Raw genomic sequence first — 13,057 nt, 5'->3', positions numbered from 1 at the left:
AGAGCATTGTATCATAATTAAGCGGTCTATCCATCAAGAAGAACTAACGATTGTAAATGTTTATGACTCCAATGTGATGGCACCCAAATACATAAGTCAATAAATCACAAACATAAGTAAATGTATAAATAATAATACCATGATTACCGGGGACTTTAATACTCCACTTACAACAATGGACAGATCATCTAGGCAGAAACCAATAAGGAAACAACAGCTCTGAATAACACATTGAACCAGATGGACTTAACACATATATTCAGAACTTTTCATCCAAAAGCAGCAGAATACACATTCTTCTTGAGTGCATATGGAATGTTCTCCAAAATAGGTCACTTATTGGGTCACAAAGCAGCCCTTGACAAATATAAAGGGACTGAGATCATACCATGCATATTTTCAGATCACAATAATATGTTACTTGAAATCAACCACAAGAAAATATTTGGAAAGTACCTAAATACATGGAGGTTAAAGAACATCCTACTAAAGAATGAATGGATCAACTAGGAAATTCAGGAAGAAATTAAAAAATATATGGAAGTAAGTGAAAATGAAAACATGACAATCCAAACCCTTTGGGATGCAGCAAAGGCAGTTGTAAGAGGAAAATACATTGCAATCCAGGCCTATCTCAAGAAGCAAGAAGGGTTGCAAACACACAACCTAACTGCGCACCTAAAGGAACTAGAAGCAGAACAGCAAAGAAATCCCAAAGTCAACAGAGGAAGGAAATAATAAAGAGTAGAGCAGAAATAAACCATATAGAATCCAAAACAACAACAACAACAAAATAGTAGAACAGATCAATGAATCTAAGAGCTGGTTTTTTGAAAAAAATAAACAAATTAGATAAACCCCTAGCCAGACTTCTCAAAAAGAAAAGAGAGAGGACCTAAATAGATAAAAATCACAAATGAAAGAGGATAAATCACAATCAGCTCCACAGAAATACAAATAATTATTAGAGAATACTATGAAAAATTGTATGCCAACAAACTGGACAACCTGGAAGAAATGGATAAATTCCTAGACACACACTACCAAAACTCAAATGGGAAGAAATAAGAAAATTGAACAGACCCATAACCAGTGAAGAAATTGAATTGGTTATCAAAAATCTCCAGCAAATACGAGTCCTTGGCCAGATGGCTTCCCAGGGGAATTCTACCAGACATTTAAAGCAGAGTTAATACCTATTCCTCTCAAACTGTTCCAAAAAATGGAAATGGAAAGAAAGCTTCCAGAGTCATTCTATGAAGCCAGCATTACCTTGATTCCCAAACCAGGCAAAAACCCCACTGAAAAGGGGAATTACAGGCCAATATCCCTGATGAACATGGATCCAAAAGTGCTCAACAAGATACCAGCAAATCGAATTCAACAGCATATAAAAAGAATTATTCACCATGATCAAGTGGGATTCATTCCTGGGCTGCAGGGATGGTTCAATATTCACAAATCAATGTGATACATCACATTAATAAAAGAAAGGATAAGAACCATATGATCCTGTCAATAGATGCAGAAAAAAACATTTGACAAAATACAGCATCCTTTCATGATAAAAACTCTCAAGAAAGTTGGGATAGAAGGAACAGACCTAAACATCATAAAAGCCACATATGAAAATCCCACAGATAAATCATCCTCAATGGGGAAAAATTGAGAGCTTTCCCCCTGAGATCAGGAACACAACAGGGATGTTCATTCTCACCACTGTTGCTTAACATAATGTTGGAAATCCTAGCCTCAGCCACCAGACAACAAACAAAATAAAAGGTATCCAAATTGGCAAAGAAGAGGTCATAATTTCACTCTTCACAGATGACATGATACTCTACATGGAAAACCGATAAGACTCCACCAAAAAACTGCTAGAGCTGATACGTGAATTTTGCAAAGTTGCAGGATATAAAATCAATGTACAGAAATCAGTTGCATTTCTATACACCAATAATGTAGCAACAGAAAGAGATATCAAGGAATAGATCCCACTTAACAATTGCACCAAGAACCATAAAATACCTAGGAAGAAACCCAACCAAAGAGGTAAAAGATCTGTATGCTGAAAACTATAGAAAGCTTATGAAGGAAATTGAAGAAGACACAAAGAAATGGAAAAATATTCCATGCTCTTGGATTGGAAGAAACAATATTATTAAAATGTCTACCCAAAGCAATCTACACATTCAATGCAATCCCAATCAAAATAGCACCAACATTCTTCACAGAGCTATAACAAACAATCCTAAAATTCGTATGGAACCACAAAAGACCCCGAATAGCCAAAGTAATGTTGAAAAAGAAAACCAAAGCTGGAAGTGTCACGTCTCGGTCTTCAGCCTGTACTACAAAGCTGTAATCATCAAGACGGTATGGTATTAGCACAAAAACAGACACATAGACCAATGGAATCGAATAGAGAACCCAGAACTGGACCCACAAATATATGGCCAACTAATCTGACAAAGCAGGAAAGAGTATCCAATGAAAAAAAGACAGTCTCTTTAGCAAATGGTGCTGGGAGAACTGGACAGCAACATGCAGAAGAATGAACCTGAACCACCTTCTTGTACCATACACAAAAATAAACTCAAAATGGATGAAAGACCTAAATGTGAGACAGGAAACCATCAAAAAACCTACAGGAGAAAAGAGGCAACAACCTCTTTGGCCTCATCACAGCAACTTCTTACTAGATGTATCTCTGAAGGCAAGGGAAATAAAAGCAAAGATGAACTATTGGGACCTTATCAAGATAAAACATTTCTGTACAGCAAAGGAAACAATCAGCAAAACTAAAAGTTAAACTATGGAATGGGAGAAGATATTTGCAAATGACATCAAATAAAGGGTTAGTATCCAAAATCTATAAAGAACTTACCAAACTCAACATCCAAAAAACAAATAGTCCAGTGGAGAAATGGGCAAAAGACATGAATAGACACTTTTCCAAAGAAGACATCCAGATGGCAGACACATGAAAAAATGCTCAACATCGCTCGTCATTAGGGAAATACAAATCAAAACCACAATGAGATATCACCTCACACTGATCAGAATGGCTAAAATTAACAACTAAGGAAACAACAGATGTTGGCGAGACAACAGAGAGTAGAGAAAGGGGAACCCTCTAGCACCCTTGGTGGGAATGCAAACTGGTGCTGCCACCCTGGAGGTTCTTCAAAAAATTAAAAATAGAATTCCCCTACCACCAGTGATAGCACTAGTAGGAATTTATCCAAAGGACAAAGGAGTGCCGATTTGAAGGGGCACATGCACCCCAATCTTTATAGAAGTACTGTCAACAATAGCCAAATTATGGAAAGAGAACAAATGTCCACCAACTGACAAATGGATAAAGAAGATGTGGTATATAGGGGCACCTGGGTGGCTCAGTCGGTTAAGCGTCCAACTCGCAGGTCATGACCTCACAATTCGTGAGTTTGAGCCCCACATAGGGCTCTGTGCTGACAGCTCAGAGCCTGAATCCTTGTTCAGATTCTATGTCTCCTTCTCTTTTTTCCCCTTTCCCACTCTCACTCTGTGTCTCTTTCAAAAATAAACAAATATTTTAAAAAATTAAAAAAATATATCTGGTGTATATATACACACACACAATTGAATACTACTTGGCAACGAAAGGGAATGAAATCTTGCCATTTTCAATAATGTGGATGGAATTGGAGGGTATTATGCGAAGGGAAATAAGTCAGTCAGAGAAAGACAGGTATCATATGATATCACTCATATGTGCAATGTGAGAAATTTAACAGATAAGCATAGGAGAAGGGAAGGAAAAATAAGATAAAAACAGAGAGAGAGGCAAACCATAAAAGACTTTTAAATACAGAGAACAAATTGAGGGTTGATGGGGATGAGGGGGTTTGGGGTGGCGGGGAAAGTGGGTGATGGGCATGAGTAGGGTACTTGTTGGGATGAGTACTAGGTGTTGTATGTAAGTGATGAATCACGGGAATCTACTCCTGAAGCCAAGACACTGTATGCTAGCTAACTTGAGAATAAAAAAATAAATTTGCAAAGGGCAAGAATGAAGAGATTCACTGTACCAATCTATTCATCCTTCCTACTATTCAACTATCCATCTATCTGTCTTACTCTTCCTTCTTTCAACAAGTATTTAATTGAGTACATAACATTTGCATATAAGGGACATGGTCCCTGTCCCTCAGGGAACTTACACTCTTGTGTAAATGGTACATAGACTACTTAAGTTCACATTGGAAAGGCTATAACTGAGAAGGAAACTGGGATGGTTGGATCAAGTAGGGTTGTGGTTAGGGAAGGTTTTCCACAAAAATGATGTGTACAGTGAGAGCTGAAAGCTCATAGAAAATATGGGAAATGTGTTATGTGTCATGGGAAGTATGGGTAATATCAGGACAAAGAGAGATGATAGAATGTTCCAAATAGAAAGAACACAATGTGCAAAGGCCCTGAGGCAAGTGTGAGTATAGTTCAGCAAAATTCTCAAGGTAGCTGCTCTGCCAGGTGAGAAATGTTCATTTGAATTATTTATGAATGGTATAGTAGCTAGTTCCATAGAATATCTGATGTGTGAAAGGTGTGTGGTTTACTCATTTGCAGCTGTTCTTTGTCCTTAAGTTCTAGATTGAATTGTGCTACCCCTGGCCGCTCTCTTTGTCCTTTTTTTTTTTTTAACCAGCCTTTGAAAAGTAGATTGCTAAGACCAAAGCTTTTGGTTTTTAAGACATGGCACTTTAAATTGAAACACTGCAATTGTCAGAGTACTCAATAAAAAAATTCCCATCTCTTCTCATTTTAAAGAGGAGGAAACTGGGTTGCAGAGAGGCTAGATACTTTTCTCTAGGTTCCACAGGTATTGAATCGCAGCTGTTAAATCAAATAAAGGCTAGACTTGGAGTAACAGTGACCTCCACATATTAGACTCAGGAGCAACATGACCACTGGAGTACGTGAAGAACGAGAACAACCACACAGGCTACCTACTACCTTTAACAATACAGAATAACAAGGCTACTCAAACTCTTATCATGGACAAAAGCATGTTCTTTGTCTCTTTTGGTGGATAAAGTCTTCTAGTCTGAAAACTTTTCCAATAATACCTGCCATGGTCCTTCCTAACATCCTATTATTAGAGTAGTTGAGTCTTGAAAACATGAGTTGTCTCCAAGCATTCCTTTGAAGTTGATAGCTAGTTGAGCACAAGATAGGGTCCTAGACAATGGTTGGAAACCTGGAGCTTCAGAATAAGAAAAAGGCAAATGAAGTGGAAATTTAAGAAACCCCCATGCAAGATTCTCTTTACTTAGGGCTGACAGTTTATGATTCCTAGGGAAATTGAGTAAACATAATCAGAATAATTACTAAACATCTCCAGTCTCGACCAACAATCACAAGAATGACAGAGAAAAGAAAAATTTGAATACCTGTGTAGTTAGGTATGGTGAATAGAATAAGATATGTCATGTGTGAAAGTAATATTTCAAAAGTCTAAGGGATGTATATATCACACCAAGAAACATTAATGATTCAAATCTCTTCACACACACTTCCCCTAGTAAATATACATCAAGCAGCAGCAAAACTTTTGTTGTAATTGTTTTCCTGCCACAGGAAATGTTGCAGATGATGTCCTAACCCTTGAGTGAAATCAAAAGACCCTAAAATTGAAACTTCTCTTTATCAGAAATTTTCTACCATAAAACTTTCTGTATCTTTTAGGAAATTTCAGTTACATGTTCACAGAATACCTAACTCAAACCGGTGTAAAAAACACATTTATTAGTTTATACATTTGAAAGGGCCAGAGGTAGGACTTGTCATAGATGTGGTTTGATCTGGGGGGTCAAATGATGGTTTTCTCATCACTGCTCAACCTTTTCTTCCTTTGTGTGTGAGCTTCATCTCTAGGTTGCTTCTTTAATAAGATGAGATGGTGGTAGCATTTCTGAGCTGTGTATTTGCATCTACAAAATTTGGTGGAACAGTGAAAGCTTGTCTTTCTCAGAGACAATCACCATGGTCCAGGACCTAGGGTTGTGAGGTTTTGCTTAAGTTAGTCAAGGTCCTCCATGGAGGTGAGCAGTGGGATCATTTCCACCCAAACGAGTCAGCAGAGAATGTAGATGGGAGGATTTACCCAAAGAGAATTCTACTACTAGATAAATGGGGGAATGGATGCTAAATAGCAAAGAAAAGATATTTGCTACCCTTGATTTTTTTTCTTCTTTTTTTTTGAAATTCCACCTGGAGGGACTCTCAGTAAAGTTTAGCTTCTGTATTGGTTACAATATAGCTTTAGGTGTGTGAAATGGGGACTCAAAATAACAGTATATTAAAGAATGAATGTTACTTCACTCTTATTTAAAAAAAATTTTAATGTTTTTATTTATTTTTGAGAGGCAGAGAGACAGAGTGTGAGTGGGGGAGGGGCAGAGAGAGGGAGACACAGAATCTGAAGCAGGCTCCACGCTATGAGCTATCAGCACAGAGCCCAATATGGGGCTTGAACCCACAAACCATGAGATCATGACCTGGGCTGAAGTTGGATGCTTAACCGACTGAGCCACCCAGGTGTCCCACTTCACTCTTAGTTAAAGTCTGAGATGGTATGGGGGCTTTGTATTCTGAAACTTTGAAGAATCAGAGTCCTGCCTTGCTCTGTCATCTCCAGGGTGTTGTTTCAATCTCTGTGATCAAACATGGATCACTACTATGTCCTAATCCGACTTGACAAGGGTTAAGAAGGGGAGGCTATGTCTCTTCCATTTAATTCAGAGTTTTTCAACATTGGCACCATAGACATTTTGGGCCAGATAATTCTTTGTTGGAAGGGAGGATGTCTTGCACATTGTAGGATGTTTAGTAGCATTCCTTGACCTTTATCCACCAGATGCCAGTAGCATCTTCCTTTCCACTAGCTGTGACAACCAAAATAATTCTAGATTTGCCAAATAACTCCCTAAGGGGGGCATATTTTACTTCTGCTCATATTCTTTGTCTAGAATTGAGTTGTATGGTCATTCATAGCTCCAAGAGACTGGGAGGTGTGGCCCTTTTCTTTTTTCCTTGGTGGCTATGTGCCATCAAAAATGGGACCACCAGTATTGTCTATCAGTGTTCAAATATAAGTATGTCATTCCCTGTTAACATCAATTGAGGGGCAAAATATGATAATGGAAATAATTTTCGAACCTTTGCCTTTATACATTTCTATAAATTCACAAAAATTTTCCAAAATATTTCTGAAACTCTTTAGGATACATTTCACAATTGTGAACATTCTTCTGGACTTTGACAATGGGAAATTTGAAATCCATGAAATGGTATGCAGGTGTCCTACAAATAATATTTTCACTGATGTCCATTTTGAGGGCAATGAAGTCAGTGTCAAATGCAATTTTAATCACTCTCAACGCTTCCACTCTGAAGCTGTTGGTGCACCCTTATGCCTGCCATTACTGCTAAAGCCATTGGTGTCAACAAAGGCTACCAGCCATCCCACTACATCATAAATCTCTCCCCACCCCCCGTCTTTGGTCTTGATGATGTACTGATGAGGGCTTCCAATATGTTATAGACATTTTAGTAAATCTAGCCTTCAACATTGCTTCTTCTGTCCTTAGGACTCACAGAAAGATTGCGAGTGTTGGGATGGAATGGAAGACAATTCTGAGTTAACACAAATCTTGACGTTCTTAAAATCATTATTCCATTTTGATGATTGAAAACATTGTTATTGAATCTCTTATTTGCTTAACACCTAGCAGAATTATTTCCCAGAATTATTTCTCAGTTTCATATGTAAATATATTTCATGTATACTATCCCATAAGTTTTCCTGACCAGCCCAAACATGTGGAGACCCAGTTTAGATTCAAACTGTAATCCTTTGCTATTTATTGATTCAGTCATACATTTCAATCATTCATAATTTTCACTCATTTATTCAATAATTTATTCAACAAGTAATTGAATCAATTTATTCAATCATTTATTGAATGTCTACTACATAAAAGTGTGTTCTGGGTCTTAGAGTTGAAACTGTGAGCACCTCTGACATGATCCTTATTTACATGATTTAATAGGTGCTATGGTGACAGTTCCCTCCTCCTCCACAGTGTCAATTTGTGAATTGCATACATTGTACATTCTTTCATTGGAAGTTCTTAAGTTAGACAGTATCTCTCTGCTACCCATTTGCTGCCATTGGTGTGTACTCAGCCAGTTCAATATTTGTGTAGGTCAGTAAAATTATTCAGCCATATATTCTCGAGTTAAGCAGAATGCTTCAGTTATCAGGAGTCTTGGATTGTCAGGTGTGAGGGTGATCTGACTGCTACATCTGTCACCCCATTGATTGCCAGGGTTGATTAAGCTGATCTGGCTGGTTAGGCAGGTGTCCCCTTCTTCACTCACTGCCCCACGTGCGTCTCTCCCAAAGCTGTGAAGCTGCACGCTAGGTCAAAGAGGATGACCTTCCCTGATGGAGGAGGACTGTTCTTCAGTCAAGGGTATATGAGTAGCTGTGCTCCCCTGCTAGAACCTCCAAACATGCTCTAAGGAATCTTGGATTGTCTAGTATTTGTTGAATCTGAGTTGTTCTTTTTCTCCAAGCTTAGGTCAGACTGAAGGGGAACTACCTCATCATGTGTGATTTGCTCTGTAAGATCTCATCATCTGAACTGCTTTTTATTTTTTTAGAATTATTAAAAATATACATATGATAAGATTTATCACTTTAACCATTTTAGGTGTACATTAAATACATTCACACGGTTGCTCAATCATCACCACTATCCATCTCCAGAGTTTTTCATCTTCCCTAGTGGAAACTCTGTACCCATGTAATGATAATAGCCCATTATCCCCTTCAGTCTAGACCTTGGTAACCACCATTTGACTTCCTGTCTTTATGAGTCTAGGGACCTCATACATGTGGAATCATACAGTCCTTTTGTGACTGGCTTATTAATCTCAGTATAATGTCTTCAAGGTTCGTCCACATTGTAGCCTATGTCAGAATGCCCTTCTTTTTTAAGGATGAGTAGTATTCTATTGTATATATAGCCTGTATTTTGTTTATCCATTTATTCATTGATGGACAGAAATGCTTTTTTTCTGCTTTTTAGGAGGAGTCTCATCTTGAATACCAAATTATGCATGCCCCCCAAATCTTGCACTGGTAAATGTCAACACTTTAAAGTAGAGTACTTAACTCTGTTGTATCAATGGACAAGCTATAAAATCTGCAATTGCCAGTCAAGAAGAAAATGTAATTTTACAGTAAATCAAATTACTGCCACCCTTTTATTAACAGTAGAAGCCCTAAGATGGAATTATGAAATTACTGGTTTATGAAAAAAATCAGTTTAGAAATTTTAGCAGTCTTAATGCCATTAAGTATATTTAAAAATAATGAAAAATCTTTCTCTGATGTGTTTGTGCTGACCAATATGTTAACTACCAGCCAAATGTCGGCTTTAAAATTTAAATTACTTAAAATTAAATGAAATTAAAAATTCAGTTCCTCAGTCACACTAGCCACATTTCAAATGCTCTATCACATCATTGTTAGGGGCTACCATATTGAACAGTATAGACATAGAATGTTTATTTAAAAAAATTTTTTTTCTTAAGTTTATTTATTTATGAGAGATAGAGATAGCATGAGTGAGTGAGAGGTAGAGAGAGAGGGAGACACAGAATCTGAAGGAGGCTTCAGGCTCTGAGCTGTCAGCATAGAGCCTGACGCGGGGCTTAACTCATGAACTGTAAGATTATGACCTATGCTGAAGTCGGATGTTTAACCGACTGAGCCACCCAGGTGCCCCTAGAATGTTTCTATAATCCCAGAAAATTATATTCTACAATGCTGATTGTGTTAGCTGGGATTTTCTTCCCCAAAGTCATTAGAGATCATTTAAACTTCATAAAATTCATTGCTGCCTTATAGAGTATGATATTCTGAATGCTCCTTGGCTTTGCTAGCCTGTACTCTGTAGATGAAAGACAGGATTTAATCTTCTGTGGAGCATAAGAATGTATCAATATATAGTCTTGGTTGCTAGCCAGTCACTCACATAGGCACACAGAGACCAGTATGCACAGAGGAAAGAGGAAAGGTAAAACTCCAATAAGGGTTAAGGAGGCAGGAAATGAAAACATAAATTCTCATAAGTTAATAGCATTTTAAGTCTTCATGGTTTTAGAAATTTAGTTTGTAGGCTCTCAAACCCCAAGTAGTAAAAATGCACATAGATGGAAACCTTCAATAAATAACACATTTGGACCTAATGTCCCTTATTTCTTAGGATGGGATACCTGGTAATCTATTGTAGAGAGAACTCTCATGGGGATAGTAAATGGGACCTGATTATGACCGAGGCAGACTACTTTAGACTTTCCTTTTTTTCACAGAGTTGATTTTCAACCTGTCTTTGCAATTGAGATATCCTGGTAGTAAAGATTTATTTATAATTGTTATTCTATTTGTATGACATCACGCGCTCTTAAAGAGGAGCCAGTAAATTTCATTTTCAGGGTCTTGACATCCCTTTAACTTATTAGGACAGAGGCCTTTGTATTTTTTTAAGCAACTTTCTGTATACTTAGAACCTAGCAGAGTCCTTGTACATAATTGGTGCTCAACAAATGTTGAATGAATGAATGAATGAATATGAACACCTAGAAGTTCTGGAAGGCTGGGGTTGGGAATCATTCCTTTCGGAAAGTTGATTTTCCCTGAAAGAGACTCTATTGAACCTATTCATCTATAGGCTTGTGGGGGTCCTTCAATTAACAAAGAAGGAAGGGACACAGGATGGTGTTAGTCATAATATAAGATGGCTTGAGTTCCAGTTCCATCTCAGCCTCTCATTAGCCATGTGAACTTGACCATATTAACCTTTTGAAGTTGTTTCCACATTTGAAGCACAATAATAACTATATGGTAAGATTTCTGTGAGAATCAAATTAGATACACAAACTATTTAGCTAAGTGCTTGACACATATTTAGCTCTCAGTATATGTTAACTTAAAAAGAGCACACTTTAGGGGTGCCTGGGTGGCTCAGTTGGTTAAGCATCTGACTTTGGCTCATGTCATGATCTCACGGTCCGTGAGTTTGAGCCCCGCGTGGGGCTCTGTGCTGACAGCTCAGAGCCTGGAGCTTGCTTCGGATTCTGTGTCTCCTTATCTCTCCGACCCTCCCCTGTTCATGCTCTGTCTTTCTCTGTCTCAAAACTAATTAAACATTATTTTTTTTTTAAAGGGCACACTTTGGGGCGCCTGGGTGGCTCAGTCGGTTAAGCGGCCGACTTTGGCTCAGGTCATGATCTCGCTGTCCGTGAGTTCGAGCCCCGCGTCGGGCTCTGTGCGGACAGCTCGGAGCCTGGAGCCTGTTTCGGATTCTGTGTCTCCCTCTCTCTGACCCTCCCCGTTCATGCTCTGTCTCTGGCTCAAAAATAAATAAACGTTAAAAAAAAAAATTTAAAGGGCACACTTTAAGTATCTGTGGGGAGAATCTAGGCTTGGGCTAAAAGTAAGAGAAGGAAAGAGAGTGTGTTACGGGAATCTAGGAGAAAGAGAAAGAGCTTGTGACACACTCCACAGAATCAAGAATAAAGAATGAAGAGTAGGTGGAAATCTCACTGATGCAAAGGAATCCTTACGTTCTGGATACCTACTAGGTACTTGACAGACCAAACACATTCCAGCCTCTCGGCCTTTGCTTTTTTTGGTCTCTGTTTGAAATTGTTTTCCTGCAGATATCTGCATATCACTCCCTCAGTTCATTCAGGACTTTGCTCACATGATGCTCCTCTCTGTTGAGCCTATTGAAAAAGGTACTGTCTGACCTTCTAATGCCCTATCTTCAATTATAATGATAATTATTCTTCACAGAGCTAGAACAAGCAATTCTAAAATTTGTATGGAACCAGAAAAGACTCCCAATAGCCAAAGCAATCTTGAAAAAGAAAACCAAGGGGGGAAGCATCACAATTCCAGACTTCAAGCTGTATTACAAAGCTATATAATCATCAAGGCATCTGGTACTGGCACAAAAACAGACACATAGACCAATGGAACAGAGAACCCAGAAATGGACCCACAAATGTATGGCCAACTAATCCTTGAAAAAGCAGGAAAGAGTATCCAATGGAAAAAAGACAGTCTTTTCAGGAAGGTATTGGGAAAACTATACAGCACACACAGAAGAATGAACCTGGACCACTTTCTAACACCATACACAAAATTAAACTTGAAATCAATTAAAGACCTAAACGTGAGACAGGAAACCAAAACTGTAGAGGAGAAAGCAGGAAACAACCTCTTTGACCTTGGCCACAGCAACTTCTTACTAGACACTTATTCCTGAGGCAAGGAAACAAAAGCAAAAATGCACTAATGGACCTCATCAAGATAAAAAGCTTCTGCATAGCAAAGGAAACAATCAGCAAAACTAAAAGGGAACTGATGGAATTAGAGAAGATATTTGCAAATGACATATCAAATAAAGGGTTAGTACCCCAAATCTATAAAGAACTTACCAAACTCAACACCTGAAGAAATGGTGAATGTCCAGTGAAGAAAAGGACAAAAGACATGAATCGACACTTTTCCAAAGAAGACATCCAGATGGTGAATAGACATATGAAAAGATGCTCAACATCACTTATCATCAGGAAAATACAAATCAAAACCACAATGAGATACCACCTCACACTGGTCAGAGTGGCTGAAATTAACAACTCAGGAAACAACAGATGTTGAAGACAATGTGGAGAAAGGGGAACCCTCTTGCACCCTCGGTGGGAATGCAAACTGGTTCAGCCACTCTTGAAAACAGTGTGGAGGTTCCTCAAAAACTTAAAAATAGAATTACCTTATGACCAGCAATAGCACTAGTAGGAATCTGTCTAAAGGATAAAGGAGTGATGATTTGAAGGGGCACATGCGCCCCAATGTTTATAGAAGCACTATCAACAATAGTAAAATTATGGAAAGAGCCCAAATGGATATTTGGGCTGACAAAAATGGATATCA

Source organism: Leopardus geoffroyi, chromosome C1 (assembly GCF_018350155.1).
Source record: "Leopardus geoffroyi isolate Oge1 chromosome C1, O.geoffroyi_Oge1_pat1.0, whole genome shotgun sequence".
NCBI lineage: Eukaryota > Metazoa > Chordata > Mammalia > Carnivora > Felidae > Leopardus > Leopardus geoffroyi.
The sequence above is the reverse complement of the archived record's forward strand: the minus strand, read 5'-3'. Positions refer to the sequence as shown.